Source organism: Siphateles boraxobius, unplaced genomic scaffold, assembly GCF_051911475.1.
Source record: "Siphateles boraxobius isolate OS27281-9 unplaced genomic scaffold, OSU_SipBor_1 63, whole genome shotgun sequence".
In the NCBI taxonomy this organism is placed as follows: Eukaryota; Metazoa; Chordata; class Actinopteri; order Cypriniformes; family Leuciscidae; genus Siphateles; species Siphateles boraxobius.
Window position 1 is genome coordinate 2,778,868 of NW_027509190.1, and position 15,449 is coordinate 2,794,316.

Genomic DNA, 15,449 nt, shown 5'->3' on the forward strand with positions numbered 1-15,449 from the left:
TGTCACTTTGCCATCAGCGGCTGCTGTTCCTATGGTAGCGACGCATCTGAGGCCGGCTTGGTGTTCAGTTGAAACCGCTCCGGGCGGAAACATCCCCCCGTGGGCTGTGTAGTTCCGTCTCTAGTTCGTCACCTTGTGACAACTTCACCAAGGATACGGCTCACTTCAGGACTCAAACGGTAAGTAAGAAGGTAAGAGTTCTTCTCAATACAGAATCCTTTCGTCAGTGCACAGTAGTGGGACAATGATTCAAAGGCTTACTTCACCAGCGATGCTGCATACTTCCAGACTCAGACGGTAAGTAGGAAGGTAAGGATTCTTCTCAGTATAGGATACTTTCGTCAGTGCACAGTAGTGAGACAGTGATTGAAAAGCTTACTTCACCAGCAATGCTGCATACTTCTAGACTCAGGCGGTAAGTAGGAAGGTAAGAATTCTTCTCAGTATAGGATACTTTTGTCAGTGCACAGTAGTGAGACAGTGATTTAAAAGCTTACTTCACCAGCAATACTGCATACTTCTAGACTCAGACGGTAAGTAGGAAGGTAAGAATTCTTCTCAGTACAAGATACTTTCGTTAGTGCACAGTAGTGGGAGACGGTGGTTTAAAAGCTTACTTCACCAGCAATGCTGCATACTTCTAGACTCAGACAGTAAGTAGGAAGATAAGGATTTTTCTCAGTATAGAATACTTTCGTCAGTGCACAGTAGTGAAACAATGATTTTAAAAGCTTACTTCACCAGCGATGCTGCATACTTCTAGACTCAGGCGGTAAGTAGGAAGGTAAGGATTCTTCTCAGTATAGGATACTGTCGTCAGTGCACAGTAGTGAGACAGTGATTTAAAAGCTTACTTCACCAGCAATGCTGCATACTTCTAGACTCAGACGGTAAGTAGGAAGATAAGAATTCTTCTCAGTACATGAAACTTTCGTCAGTGCACAGTAGTGGGAGACGGTGGTTTAAAAGCTTACTTCACCAGCCATGCTGCATACTTCTAGACTCAGACAGTAAGTAGGAAGGTAAGGATTCTTCTCAGTATAAGATACTTTCAGCAGTGCACAGTAGTGAAACAGTGACTTAAAAGCTTTCTTCACCAGCGATGCTGCATACTTCTAGACTCAGACCGTAAGTAGGAAGATAAGGATTTTTCAAAGTATAGAACACTTTCGTCGGTGCACAGTAGTGAGACAGTGGTTTAAAAGCTTACTTCACCAGCGATGCTGCATACTTCCAGACTCAGATGTTAAGTAGGAAGGTAAGGATTCTTCTCAGTATAGAATACTTTCGTCAGTACACAGTAGTGAAACAATGATTTAAAAAAATTACTTCACGAGCGATACTGCATACTTCCAGACTCAGATGGTAAGTAGGAAGGTAAAGGATTCTTCTCAACATAGGATACTGTTCGTCAGTGCAAAGTAGTGAGACAGTGATTTAAAAGCTTACTTCACCAGCGATACTGCATACTTCCAAACTCAGCTGTATCACTCTGGGCTTCTGATGGAGAGCAGATATAATAACTTTTCACAAACGTGTAAGCAGGGGTTGGGGCCGCTTCTCAGTAAAAACACACTCGTGTTCACTTCAAATCCACAGCCATGAATCAATGTATATAAATAAGGCAAAAACACTGCAATTCACTCACACGATAGGGCTGATCAGAGGCCTCAATCCATTCGTTACACTCCCGTGGGGGATATTTAATCCTCAGTTCCTCCTCAACACACTCTGAAACACATAGCTTCCCCAACAGTCAGATTTACATTCACTGCATCCTCTTCAAGCTTTTCGAATGTTCATAAGATGAAATCAATTCACTTATCTTTCTCTCTTCCCCACATCCAGACAACTTCCCCGAGTAAAGCTTGAGCCCCAAACTGCTCCAAAAACAAAACAGACCACATCCACGTCCCGTTCCCCGAAACCTCTCTGGATAGCCCTTTTATCTTTGGCTTGTGAAGCCGGACACCTGTGTGAACGCCGCTCCTCTCTCTCTTGCACCTGCAGTGCATTAGCGCTAATCAGGCCGGGCAATGTTTCTGCCACACCTGGAACTGGAGTGGGATGTGTCGCAAACAAATCGTTCCCTCGAGAAACTCGTGACTCACCAAGAGGGTTCCGCTCACTACGCGTTTTTGTCACCCGTGACATCCCCCCCGCCAATCGGTTCTAGTCCCGAGAACCGGTGTTCTTCGATTCCATTCGCCATACCTCTCAGGAGGCTGTCCTCGGGTGTCCCGCTGAGACCGTCGGAGTGGCGAGGGCGGAGCCACTCTTGCTTCAACTTCAGGGTCCCTCGGGACCACAGACCACCCTACCATGAGTACCTCTGGGGCGGGTGGCGCACTTGGGGCCTCGGCCGCTAGCTGCGAATAGTTCGGACATGGACGGAGCAAGTTTCGATGGAGCACCCGTATCGGTCCTGGTTTCCCCTCGGGTCGTACCGAGTAAACTGGAGCATCAGGCCCTTGTCGTCGTTCCACCACATATGGCGTCGACTCCCAGCGATCGCGGAGCTTCCCCTTCCCTGAGCGCCGGTTGTCCCTTACCAGCACTCGCTCCCCTGGTAACAAAGGGGCCTCTCGGGCAGTCCGGTCGTATAGCCGCTTGTTCTTGGCGGCTGCTGCACTCAGATGATCTGAGACTCGTCGGTAGGCATCGAGCAGTTGGTGGTGGTGCCGATTCACCCAGTCAGTGGTACTATACCCTCTTTCTGCAGCCTCGGTCCCCAGGAGCAAGTCCACAGGTAAGCGGAGATGGCGCCCAAACATAAGGTAGGAAGGAGCATACCTGGTGATACTGTGCACACTATTGTTATAGGCTTGCAACAGAGAGGGGAGACTCTCGGCCCATTGGCCCTGTTGTTCACTCTCTAGGGTCCCCAATAACCCCAACAGGGTCTGGTTCAACCTTTCGCACCCCTGTTACCCTGAGGATGGTATGAGGTCGTATGGGTCTTCCGGCACCCATAAAGGTGGCTCAGCTCTTGGATCACTCGGGACTCAAAATTTGAACCTTGGTCTGAGTGTTGGGTCTCTGGGGAGCCAAAAGGTTGTATCACTGCCCTCCAAAGGGCGCTGGCTGTGGTAACTGTCGTCTGATCTACAGTGGGGATGGCCTAGGCGTATTTAGTTAATAGGTCAGTCATCACCAGGATATTTTGAAATCGATCCGTCGGCCGACCTAAAGTCAGGAAATCCTATGATGTGCAGAGGTGCTTTGGGCCACAGGGGGACCAATGGGGCTCGGACTTCCTTCCTGCGTTTGAACAACGTACACAGTGGACAACTCTGAACGAACTCCTCAACTTTCTTTTCCATCCTAGGCCAGTAGAAATACCTCCTCAGCAGAGACAGCGTCTTCTCTTGGCCCTGATGGCCAGTATGGGTGTGGAATGCAGTCAATAGCTCGAGACTTGGCCCTCCGGTACCACCACCTGGTGTACTGTCTCCTGTGTTCGGGGATCTTGCATCGAACGGCAGATTACCCCTTCTCTAAGTCGCAGCCTCTTCCACTGCCTTAGGAGATGTTGTACTCCCACCGTCTGAGCCCGCTTTCCTCTGCTCTCGGCATGTATCCCTGTCTAAGGTACAACGTAACCTGACACAGGTCTGCATCTCCCAGCTGCAGCCTTCTCCACCGCCCGGGGTCCCATCCCCAACTAGACGGAACAGCCCTCAGGGTCCCGGGAGCTTCCACCATTGCCATCAGCAACTCGTCTTCAGGGCCAGGGGTACAAAGGGGTGTTTGGTTGTCCCTCCGGATGACTGGGAGTCTGGACAGGGCGTCCGCATTTACGTGTTCTCTGCCGGGTCGGTATTTAAGCTGTTAATCATAATTTGCTAGTTGTGCCACCCAACGCTGTTCTACTGCCCCCAACTTGGCGGTCTGCAAGTGTACTAATGGATTATTATCCGTAATCACCGTCACCTTGGCTCCCAACAGGTAATCTTTGAACTTCTCCGTCATGGCCCACTTCATTGCCATTAGTTCGATTTTGAAGGAACTGTAATTTGCCGCGTTCCGCTCTGCGGGATGTAAACTTTGACTTGCGTATGCAATCACTCTCTCCACTCCTTGGTGCTCTTGGGCCAACACGGCTCCCAAACCTGCATTGCTGGCGTCAGTGTACAGAAGGAACGGCTGGGTGAAGTCTGCGTAGGCCAAGATAGGGGCCCTAAGAAGTTCCTGCTTGAGGTTCTGGAAGGTGGTCTCACAGGTGGAATCCCAATGCACTGACGGGGAGCCTTTGCCACGGGCACGTCCGGAACCAGCAAGGAGTTGGTTCAATGGCCAAGCAAGCCCAGATAATCCTTTTATAAAGCGTCGACAAAATCCCACGAACCCCAGGAACGACCGCACCTGTCTCACTGCCCGGGGTGGCTCCCACCCTTGGACAGCTGCCACCTTCTCCGGGTCGGGGGATATCCCTGCAGCACTGACACGATGTCCCAAGAACTGTACCTTCTTCCGCAATAACTGGCATTTGTCTGGCCTAAGCTTTAGCCCATATTTCTCCATGGCCCTGAACACTTCCTGTGTTCCTCCTCCTCCCTAGGTGGTCCTCCTCCCACCTAGATGGTGCAGGTGAGTGCGGAAGTCAGGGGAGAAAACGATCACATCGTCCAGGTATACCGGCGTTGAGTCGACCAGTTGTCCCCCTAGACAGTGCTGCATCAAGCGCTGAAAGGTCGCAGGAGCATTGCACAGGCCGAACCGCATTCGGTCCCATTCAAATAACCCAAACGGGGTGGTGAAGGCTGTCTTCTCTCTATCTCGGTCGTCTACCTGCACCTGCCAGTATCCACTCGCCAGGTCCAATGTGGAGTACCACGCCGCTTGTGTGAGACAGGTGAGTGAGTCTTCAATCCGTGGCAACGGGAATGTATCTTTCTTCGTTACACTGTTGAGTTTGCGGTAGTCAACGCAGAACCTCCAAGCTCCCGTTTTCTTCTGAACCAGAACAATTGGCGCCGCCCTGGGACTACTGCTCTCTCGAACAATTCCTCCCTCCAGCATCCCTTTCAACAGGGCGCGGACCTCGGCATAGAGGGTGGGTGGCACCGGACGATACCGCTCTTGGCTAGGCATCGCCTCACCGGTAGGTATTTGATGCCTCACTACCCCTGTGCAGCCATAGTCTTCTTCGTGGGTCGAGAACACATGTTGCCATTTTCTCAAGAGCTCCTGGAGCTGTAACACCTGTTCCTCCTCCAGACTTTCACCCTTCAGGGACTCTCCCATCAAATGGGTCGGCACCCCTCCTCCCACAGAGCCTGGTTCTGCCTCAACTGGGCGGACGGCGACTTCCACCACCGCAGAGCTCACCTGCCTGAAGCAGACGTACTGATGCTTGTGAACCTGGGCAGAGCGTACCGAGGAAACTCGAACCAGACGTTGGTGTCGACGAAGGAGCACGGAGTAGGGATTGGCATTCCGCACCTTTACTGAGACTCGCCCACGGTGGATGGCCGTCAGCCCGTGAGCCACTTCAATGGGTTGACAGTCCTCATGGGGCTCTACCAGGACACAGGTACCCGTCCCACAGGGTCCTGCAGGTACTCGGACCCAAAGCACGGTCTCGCTCTGGGCTGGGACAGACAAAGCGTACCGACAGGCTACTCGACCGATGCCTTCTCTCTCCTTCACTTGACTAGCCACGTGCACTCTTCGGCAATCGGCCAGAATCCGGTCCCTGTCCTGCTTCGCCGATGACAGAGAAGTCCGAGCTGGCCGTCCCAGAAACAATTCCTCCGAGCAATCCAGTATAACGTTCATCCCTAGGAGTGCTCGATGAATGCCCAAGCAATGATCTCGGACGATAACGACCCCTTTCTGTTGGACGGGAACCCCTTGGACCAGAAAGTCTACCACGATGTACCCAGTGTAAGGGATGTCCAGACCATTTGCCCCCGTAAAGTCAGACTAGAAGCGTCCACTGCTTGGAGCCGATGATCTGCAACCAACTCCTGGGCCAGGCTCTCCGAAAATAACGTAACTTGAGAACCTGTATCGACCAGACAATCTATCGTGACTCCGTTAGCTTGAACCTCCACGGTGGGACAGCGCCCAACCCTGTCGTCTCGTAAAACAGGAACAGAAGGAGGGTCACACAAAGGGGTCCCGGCCACTTGACCCACAGTAGCCGGTGGGACTAAAAACCCCCTTGAGAACCCCGACGGAGCCCACACTGACGACTGATGTGTCCCGGGTCTCCACAATTAATACAGATGGGCCTTCCCTGGTCATCCCACTGGAACCGGGGGCCCACAGGACGTAGGGGGCGGCGCACAGGAGCTCGCCCCTTCTCCGAATACGACCTCTCTCTCACCATCGATCCGCCCTCGACTCGACCCCGACGAAGTTCACCCAACAGCCGGCCAAACTGCTCCCACAATTTCAAGGAGTATGCCCGAAGAGTCTGCTTAGGCCCCTGTTGATAGTTAAAGAACTGGGCACGAAGAGTGGCCACCGGGGTAGAGTCTCCATATAATCCGGACAGGAAATCGAAGATAGTTTTCGCGGTAGCCCGTGTGGCTTCTGATGCAGCAAGAACTTCTCTTTTGGCTTCTGCTTCCAAAGACCCCAACACAAACTGTACTTTCTGTGATGCACTCAGTCCCTGTAATCCGGCCAGATATTCCGTCTGCGCCTTCCAATCGTGCAAGCCCAACTCCGATCCTGGCCCTCCATAGCGCTGTGCCCAGGGAGCTCCCATAAAGATCGGTATGACTTTTGAGACAGGTGAAGGCCATCGTACCAAGGAGCTGTAGGCAGACTGCCATGCAGAATGACCTCTGTTCTGTTGTTTGTGGAATTTACAGACTGTCACACTGCCTGCAGAGCAGATTATGGGAAGGAGCCATCTTCTAAAAAGCACATGTGTCTCATCAATAGGTTTCTGTAGTGTAGTGGTCATCACGTTCGCTTAACACGCGAAAGGTCCTCGGTTCGAAACCGAGCAGAAACAGTGGTTGGATTCTGACAGAAAATTTAAACTGTTTGCCACGCTAGGTGGGTGCAGCACTCATTTCTTTTATATGCTTTTTAATAAGCGTGCACCTAAAGATTTATGTCTGCAACCTGAAGACGTGTTTCCGTAGTGTAGTGGTTATCACGTTCGCCTCACACGCGAAAGGTCCCCAGTTCGAAACTGGGCGGAAACTGTGGGTGGTTTTTGCAAAAATTTCGTATGCGATTTTCTGTTGAGCAGGTCAGTACACTTGCAGGGATGTTTGTGGTTTAATCTCTTTAGAAAAGGACAAAAATAAAACAAATGACCATTGAGGTTTCCTGTACAGTAATATAAAATGTTTGGTCTGCCAACAAAATTAGCAGCATTTTGCCATGTTAAAAACACTGGGCAATCTATAGTTTCAGTCGCTTTTGAACAAGCGTACCCTAGAAGCGGTGGGACTGACGTCCAAATCAAGTTTCCGTAGTGTAGTGGTTATCACGTTTGCTTTACACGCGAAAGGCCCTCAGTTCAAAACTGGGCGGAAACAAGTGGAGGCATTTTAAATGTAATGCTCCAATTCGCTACAAAACCCTTGCTTTTGAGACAGGTGAAGGCCATCGTACCAAGGAGCTGTAGGCAGACTGCCATGCCGAATGACCTCTGTTCTGTTGTTTGTGGAATTCACAGACTGTCACACTGCTTGCAGAGTAGATTATGGGAAGGAGCCATCTTCTAAAAAGCACATGCCATGATATCACGTTCGCTTTACACGCAAAGGTCTTCAGTTCAAAACTGGGTGGAAACAAGTGGAGGCATGTTAAATATAAATGCTGCAATTCGATATAAAACCCTTACTTTTAAGACAGGTGAAGGCCATCGTACCCAGGAGCTGTAGGCAGACTGCCATGCCGAATGACCTCTGTTCTGTTGTTTGTGGAATTCACAGACTGTCACACTGCTTGCAGAGTAGATTATGGGAAGGAGCCATCTTCTAAAAAGCACATGTGCGTCATCAATAGGTTTCTGTAGTGTAGTGTTCATCACGTTCGCCTAACACGCGAAAGGTCCTCTGTTCGAAACCGAGCAGAAACAGTGGTTGGATTCTGACAGAAAATTTAAACTGTTTGCCACGCTAGGTGGTAGCAGCGCTCATTTCCTTTATATGCTTTTTAATAAGCGTGCAGGTAAAGAATTATGTCTGCCACCTGCAGACGTGTTTCCGTAGTGTAGTGGTTATCACGTTCGCCTCACACGCGAAAGGTCCCCAGTTTGAAACTGGGTGGAAACTGTGGGTGGTTTTTGCAAAAATTTCTTATGCGATTTTCTGTTGAGCAGGTCAGTACACTTGCAGGGATGTTTGTTGTTTAATCTCTTTAGAAAAGGACAAAAATAAAACAAATGACCATTGAGGTTTCCTGTACAGTAATAAAAAATGTTTGGTCTGCCAACAAAATTAGCAGCTTTTTGCCATGTTTAAAACACTGGGCAGTCTATAGTTTCAGTCGCTTTTGAACAAGCGTACCCTAGAGGAGGTGGGACTGACGTCCAAATCAAGTGTCCGTAGTGTAGTGGTTATCACGTTCGCTTTACACGCGACAGGTCCTCAGTTCAAAACTGGGTGGAAACAAGTGGAGGCATGTTAAATATAAATGCTGCAAATCGCTACAAAACCCTTGTGAAGGCCATCGTACCAAGGAGCTGTAGGCAGATTGCCATGCCGAGTAACCTCTGTTCTGTTGTTTGTGGAATTTACAAACTGTCACACTGCTTGCAGAGCAGATTATGGGAAGGAGGGATCTTCTAAAAAGCACATGCTCCATCAATAGGTTTCTGTAGTGTAATGGTCATCACGTTCGCCTCACACGCGAAAGGTCCCCAGTTCGAAACTGGGTGGAAACTGTGGGTGGTTTTTGCAAAAATTTCGTATGCGATTTTCTGTTGAGCAGGTCAGTACACTTGCAGGGATGTTTATGGTTTAATCTCTTTAGAAAAGGACAAAAATAAAACAAATGACCATTGAGGTTTCCTGTACAGTAATATAAAATGTTCGGTCTGCCAACAAAATTAGCAGCATTTTGCCATGTTAAAAACACTGGGCAGTCTATAGTTTCAGTCGCTTTTGAACAAGCGTACCCTGGAAGCGGTGGGACTGAAGTCCAAATCAAGTTTCCGTAGTGTAGTGGTTATCACGTTTGCTTTACACGCGAAAGGTCCTCAGTTCAAAACTGGGTGGAAACAAGTGGAGGCATTTTAAATGTAATGCTCCAATTCGCTACAAAACCCTTGCTTTTGAGAGAGGTGAAGGCCATCGTACCAAGGAGCTGTAGGCAGACTGCCATGCCGAATGACCTCTGTTCTGTTGTTTGTGGAATTCACAGACTGTCACACTGCTTGCAGAGCAGATTATGGGAAGGAGCCATCTTCTAAAAAGCATATGCCATGATATCACGTTCGCTTTACACGCAAAGGTCTTCAGTTCAAAACTGGGCGGAAACAAGTGGAGGCATGTTAAATATAAATGCTGCAATTCGATACAAAACCCTTACTTTTAAGACAGGTGAAGGCCATCGTACCCAGGAGCTGTAGGCAGACTGCCATGCCGAATGACCTCTGTTCTGTTGTTTGTGGAATTCACAGACTGTCACACTGCTTGCAGAGTAGATTATGGGAAGGAGCCATCTTCTAAAAAGCACATGTGCCTCATCAATAAGTTTCTGTAGTGTAGTGTTCATCATGTTCGCCTAACACGCGAAAGGTCCTCTGTTCGAAACCAAGCAGAAACAGTGGTTGGATTCTGACAGAATATTTAAACTGTTTGCCACGCTAGGTGGTAGCAGCGCTCATTTCCTTTATATGCTTTTTAATAAGCGTGCACCTAAAGATTTATGTCTGCAACCTGAAGACGTGTTTCTGTAGTGTAGTGGTTATCACATTCGCCTCACACGCGAAAGGTCCCCAGTTCGAAACTGGGCGGAAACTAAGGGTGGTATTTGCAAAAATTCCGTATGCGATTTTCTGTTGAGCAGGTCAGTACACTTGCAGGGATGTTTGTGGTTTAATCTCTTTAGAAAAGGACAAAAAGAAAACAAATGACCATTGAGGTTTCCTGTACAGTAATATAAAATGTTCGGTCTGCCAACAAAATTAGCAGCATTTTGCCATGTTAAAAACACTGGGCAGTCTATAGTTTCAGTCGCTTTTGAACAAGCGTACCCTAGAAGCGGTGGGACTGACGTCCAAATCAAGTTTCCGTAGTGTAGTGGTTATCACGTTCGCTTTACACGCGAAAGGTCCTCAGTTCAAAATTGGGTGGAAACAAGTAGAGGCATGTTAAATATAAATGCTGCAATTCGCTACAAAACCCTTACTTTTAAGACAGGTGAAGGCCATCGTACCAAGGAGCTGTAGGCAGACTGCCATGCCGAATGACACTAGGTGGGTACCGTCCAAATCAAGTTTCCGTAGTGTAGTGGTTATCACGTTCGCTTTACATAGCGTTCGCTTTGACCCAGCTCTCCATACCATCCTCGATCTGTCAGTGGATCACCAGCTTCCTGACGGACCGGCAGCAGCGAGTGAGACTGGGGAAACATACATCCAAGACACTCACAATCAGCACTGGTGCTCCCCAAGGGTGCGTTCTCTCCCCACTGCTCTTCTCCCTGTACACTAATGACTGCACTTCTAAAGACCCCACTGTCAAGCTCCTGAAATTTGCAGACGACACCACTGTCATCGGTCTCATCCGAAACGGTGACGAGTCCGCTTACAGACTGGAGGTTGAACAGCTGGCTGCCTGGTGCAGTTATAACAACCTTGAGCTGAACACGCTCAAAACAGTGGAGATGATCGTGGACTTCAGGAGGAACAGCCCAGCACTCCCCCCACTCACCATCATGAACAGCACTGTGGAAGCAGTGGAGTCATTCAGGTTCCTGGGCACTATCATCTCTCAGGACCTGAAGTGGGACAATCACATTGACTCCACTGTGAAAAAGGCCCAGCAGAGACTGTACTTCCTTCGCCAGCTGAGGAAGTTCAACCTGCCACAGGATCTGCTGATTCAGTTCTACTCAGCCGTCATTGAGTCTGTCTTGTGCGCTTCCATCACTGTCTGGTTTGGTTCAGCTACCAAATCAGACATCAGGAGACTACAACGGACAGTCCGGACTGCGGAGAGGATTATTGGTGCCCCCCTGCCAAACCTCCAGGACCTGTACTCTTCCAGAGTGAGGAAGAGAGCAGGTAAAATCATCACAGACTCCACTCACCCTGGACACCACCTGTTTGAACTGTTACCGTCAAGACGGAGACTCAGATCACTGGCCACAAGAACATCTCGGCACAGGAACAGTTTCTTCCCACAGGCCATTTCCCTCGTGAACAGTTAACACTCCTTCCAAGGCATATGCCTGTAAGTGCAATGCTCCCACTGTTTAGTGCAATATCCTACAACTCAGGTGATACTTATATGTAGATTTATTTATTTATAATATTCAAAACACTGTAAATAGGTTAATAATCTGTAAATCTGAAAATGTCTATTCTGACTAAACCCAACTGTGATAGTTTTTATTCTCATATATTTATATTTTTATTTTTTATTCTTATAATTTGTAGTATTATGTTTCATGTTGTATTTGTATATGTCCACTGGAAGCCTCAGTACCAAAACAAATTCCTTGTGTGTGCAAGCACACTTGGCAATAAAGCTCGTTCTGATTCTGATTCTGATTCTGACACGCGAAAGGTCCTCAGTTCAATACTGGGCGGAAACAAGTGGAGGCATTTTAAATTTAATGCTCCAATTCGCTACAAAACCCTTACTTTTGAGACAGGTGAAGGCCATCGTACCAAGGAGCTGTAGGCAGACTGCCATGCCGAATGACACTAGGTGGGTGCCGAATGACCTTTGTTCTGTTGTTTGTGGAATTTACAGACTGTCACACTGCTTGCAGGGCAGATAATGGGAAGGAGCCATCTTCTAAAAAGCACATCCCTCTCAACAATAGGTTTCTGTAGTGTAGTGGTCATCACATTCGCCTAACACGCGAAAGGTCCTCGGTTCAAAACCGACTAGAAACAGTGGTTGGATTCTGACAGAAAATTTAAACTCTTTGGCACGTTAGGTGGGTGCAGCGCTCATTTCCTTTATATGCTTTTTAATAAGCGTGCACCTAAAGATTTATGTCTGCAACCTGAAGACGTGTTTGTAGTGTAGTGGTCATCACGTTCGCCTCACACCCGAAAGTTCCCCAGTTCAAAACTGGGCGGAAACTAAGGGTGGTTTTTGCAAAAATTTCGTATGCGATTTTCTGTTGAGCAGGTCAGTACACTTGCAGGGATGTTTGTGGTTTAATCTCTTTAGAAAAGGACAAAAAGAAAACAAATGACCATTGAGGTTTCCTGTACAGTAATATAAAATGTTCGGTCTGCCAACAAAATTAGCAGCTTTTTGCCATCTTAAAAACACTGGGCAGTCTATAGTTTCAGTCGCTTTTGAACAAGCGTACGCTAGAAGAGGTTGGAATGAGATCCCAACCAAGTTTCCGTAGTGTAGTGGTTATCACGTTTGCTTTACACGTGAAAGGTCCTCAATACAAAATTGGGTGGAAACAAGTGGAGGCATGTTAAATACAAATGCTGCAATTCGCTACAAAACCCTTACTTTTAAGACAGGTGAAGGCCATCGTATCAAGGAGCTGTAGGCAGACTGCCATGCCGAATGACACTAGGTGGGTGCCGAATGACCTTTGTTCTGTTGTTTGTGGAATTTACAGACTGTCACACTGCTTGCAGGGCAGATAATGGGAAGGAGCCATCTTCTAAAAAGCACATCCCTCTCAACAATAGGTTTCTGTAGTGTAGTGGTCATCACATTCGCCTAACACGCGAAAGGTCCTCGGTTCAAAACCGACTAGAAACAGTGGTTGGATTCTGACAGAAAATTTAAACTCTTTGGCACGTTAGGTGGGTGCAGCGCTCATTTCCTTTATATGCTTTTTAATAAGCGTGCACCTAAAGATTTATGTCTGCCACCTGAAGATGTGTTTCCGTAGTGTAGTGGTTATCACGTTCGCCTCACACGCGAAAAGTCCCCAGTTTGAAACTGGGCGGAAACTGTGGGTGATTTTTGCAAAAATTTCGTATGCGATTTTCTGTTGAGCAGGTCAGTACACTTGCAGGGATGTTTGTTGTTTAATCTCTTTAGAAAAGGACAAAAATAAAACAAATGACCATTGAGGTTTCCTGTACAGTAATATAAAATGTTCGGCCAACAAAATTAGCAGCTTTTTGCCATGTTAAAAACACTGGGCAGTCTAGTTTCAGTCGCTTTTGAACAAGCGTACGCTAGAAGTGGTGGGAATGAGATCCAAACCAAGTTTCCGTAGTGTAGTGGTTATCACGTTTGCTTTACACGCGAAAGGTCCTCAGTTCAAAATTGGTTGGAAACAAGTGGAGGCATTTTAAATGTAATGCTCCAATTCGCTACAAAACCCTTGCTTTTGAGACAGGTGAAGGCCATCGTACCAAGGAGCTGTAGGCAGACTGCCATGCCGAATGACCTCTGTTCTGTTGTTTGTGGAATTCACAGACTGTCACACTGCTTGCAGAGTAGATTATGGGAAGGAGCCATCTTCTAAAAAGCACATGCCATGATATCACGTTCGCTTTACACGCAAAGGTCTTCAGTTCAAAACTGGGCGGAAACAAGTGGAGGCATGTTAAATATAAATGCTGCAATTCGATACAAAACCCTTACATTTAAGACAGGTGAAGGCCATCGTACCCAGGAGCTGTAGGCAGACTGCCATGCCGAATGACCTCTGTTCTGTTGTTTGTGGAATTCACAGACTGTCACACTGCTTGCAGAGTAGATTATGGGAAGGAGCCATCTTCTAAAAAGCACATGTACCTCATCAATAGGTTTCTGTAGTGTAGTGTTCATCACGTTCGCCTAACACGCAAAAGGTCCTCTGTTCGAAACCGAGCAGAAACAGTGGTTGGATTCTGACAGAAAATTTAAACTTTTTGCCACGCTAGGTGGTAGCAGCGCTCCTTTCCTTTATATGCTTTTTAATAAGCGTGCACCTAAAGATTTATGTCTGCCACCTGAAGATGTGTTTCCGTAGTGTAGTGGTTATCACGTTCGCCTCACACGCGAAAGGTCCCCAGTTCGAAACTGGGCGGAAACTGTGGGTGATTTTGGCAAAACTTTCGTATGCGATTTTCTGTTGAGCAGGTCAGTACACTTGCAGGGATGTTTGTGGTTTAATCTCTTAGAAAAGGACAAAAATAAAACAAATGACCATTGAGGTTTCCTGTGCAGTAATATAAAATGTTCGGTCTGCCAACAAAATTAGCAGCTTTTTGCCATGTTAAAAACACTGGGCAGTCTATAGTTTCAGTCGCTTTTGAACAAGCGCACCCTAGAAGCGGTGGGACTGACGTCCAAATCAAGTTTCGGAAGTGTAGTGGTTATCACGTTTGCTTTACACGCGAAAGGTCCTCAGTTCAAAACTGGGCGGAAACAAGTGGATGCATTTTAAATATAAATGCTGCAATTCGCTAAAAAACCCTTACTTTTGAGACAGGTGAAGGCCATCGTACCAAGGAGCTGTAGGCAGACTGCCATGCCGAATGACACTAGGTGGGTGCCGAATGACCTCTGTTCTGTTGTTTGTGGAATTTACAGACTGTCACACTGCCTGCAGGGCAGATTATGGGAAGGAGCCATCTTCTAAAAAGCACATCCGTCTCAATAATAGGTTTCTGTAGTGTAGTGGTCATCACATTCGCCTAACACGCGAAAGGTCCTCGGTTCGAAACCGAGCAGAAACAGTGGTTGGATTCTGACAGAAAATGTAAACTCTTTGGCACGCTAGGTGGGTGCAGCGCTCATTTCCTTTATATGCTTTTTAATAAGCGTGGACCTAAAGTTTATGTCTGCAACCTGAAGACTTGTTTCCGTAGTGTAGTGGTTATCACGTTCGCCTCACACGCGAAAGGGCTCCAGTTCGAAACTGGGCGGAAACTGTGGGTGATTTTTGCAAAAATTTCGTATGCGATTTTCTGTTGAGCAGGTCAGTACACTTGCAGGGATGTTTGTGGTTTAATCTCTTTAGAAAAGGACACAAATAAAACAAATGACCATTGAGGTTTCCTGTACAGTAATATAAAATGTTCGGTCTGCCAACAAAATTAGCAGCTTTTTGCCATGTTAAAAACACTGGGCAGTCTATAGTTTCAGTCGCTTTTGAACAAGCGTACCCTAGAAGAGGTGGGACTGACATCCAAATCAATTTTCCGTAGTGTAGTGGTTATCACGTTCGCTTTACACGCAAAAGGTGCTCAGTTCAAAACTGGGCGGAAACAAGTGGAGGCATGTTAAATATAAATGCTGCAATTCGCTACAAAACCCTTACTTTTGAGACAGGTGAAGGCCATCGTACCAAGGAGCTGTAGGCAGACTGCAATGCCGAATGAC

At 47.6% G+C, this 15,449-nt stretch overlaps 11 non-coding genes across 11 annotated transcripts; all 11 read left to right on the plus strand.

Moving 5' to 3' along the window:
- The first annotated feature begins 6,900 nt into the window (after positions 1–6,900).
- Positions 6,901–6,973, plus strand: trnav-aac (transfer RNA valine (anticodon AAC)). The gene has a single exon. It is a non-coding gene; the product is annotated as a tRNA-Val (tRNA).
- A 123-nt stretch (positions 6,974–7,096) lies between these two features.
- Positions 7,097–7,169, plus strand: trnav-cac (transfer RNA valine (anticodon CAC)). The gene has a single exon. It is a non-coding gene; the product is annotated as a tRNA-Val (tRNA).
- Positions 7,170–7,435: 266 nt separating this feature from the next.
- On the plus strand, positions 7,436–7,508 carry trnav-uac (transfer RNA valine (anticodon UAC)). The gene has a single exon. It is a non-coding gene; the product is annotated as a tRNA-Val (tRNA).
- Positions 7,509–8,176: 668 nt separating this feature from the next.
- Positions 8,177–8,249, plus strand: trnav-cac (transfer RNA valine (anticodon CAC)). Its single transcript has one exon. It is a non-coding gene; the product is annotated as a tRNA-Val (tRNA).
- Positions 8,250–8,787: 538 nt separating this feature from the next.
- trnav-cac (transfer RNA valine (anticodon CAC)) lies at positions 8,788–8,860 on the plus strand. Its single transcript has one exon. It is a non-coding gene; the product is annotated as a tRNA-Val (tRNA).
- Positions 8,861–9,126: 266 nt separating this feature from the next.
- On the plus strand, positions 9,127–9,199 carry trnav-uac (transfer RNA valine (anticodon UAC)). The gene has a single exon. It is a non-coding gene; the product is annotated as a tRNA-Val (tRNA).
- Positions 9,200–9,867: 668 nt separating this feature from the next.
- trnav-cac (transfer RNA valine (anticodon CAC)) lies at positions 9,868–9,940 on the plus strand. Its single transcript has one exon. It is a non-coding gene; the product is annotated as a tRNA-Val (tRNA).
- Positions 9,941–13,010: 3,070 nt separating this feature from the next.
- On the plus strand, positions 13,011–13,083 carry trnav-cac (transfer RNA valine (anticodon CAC)). Its single transcript has one exon. It is a non-coding gene; the product is annotated as a tRNA-Val (tRNA).
- A 1,001-nt stretch (positions 13,084–14,084) lies between these two features.
- trnav-cac (transfer RNA valine (anticodon CAC)) lies at positions 14,085–14,157 on the plus strand. The gene has a single exon. It is a non-coding gene; the product is annotated as a tRNA-Val (tRNA).
- A 573-nt stretch (positions 14,158–14,730) lies between these two features.
- trnav-aac (transfer RNA valine (anticodon AAC)) lies at positions 14,731–14,803 on the plus strand. The gene has a single exon. It is a non-coding gene; the product is annotated as a tRNA-Val (tRNA).
- A 122-nt stretch (positions 14,804–14,925) lies between these two features.
- trnav-cac (transfer RNA valine (anticodon CAC)) lies at positions 14,926–14,998 on the plus strand. Its single transcript has one exon. It is a non-coding gene; the product is annotated as a tRNA-Val (tRNA).
- The last annotated feature ends 451 nt before the right edge of the window (positions 14,999–15,449 follow it).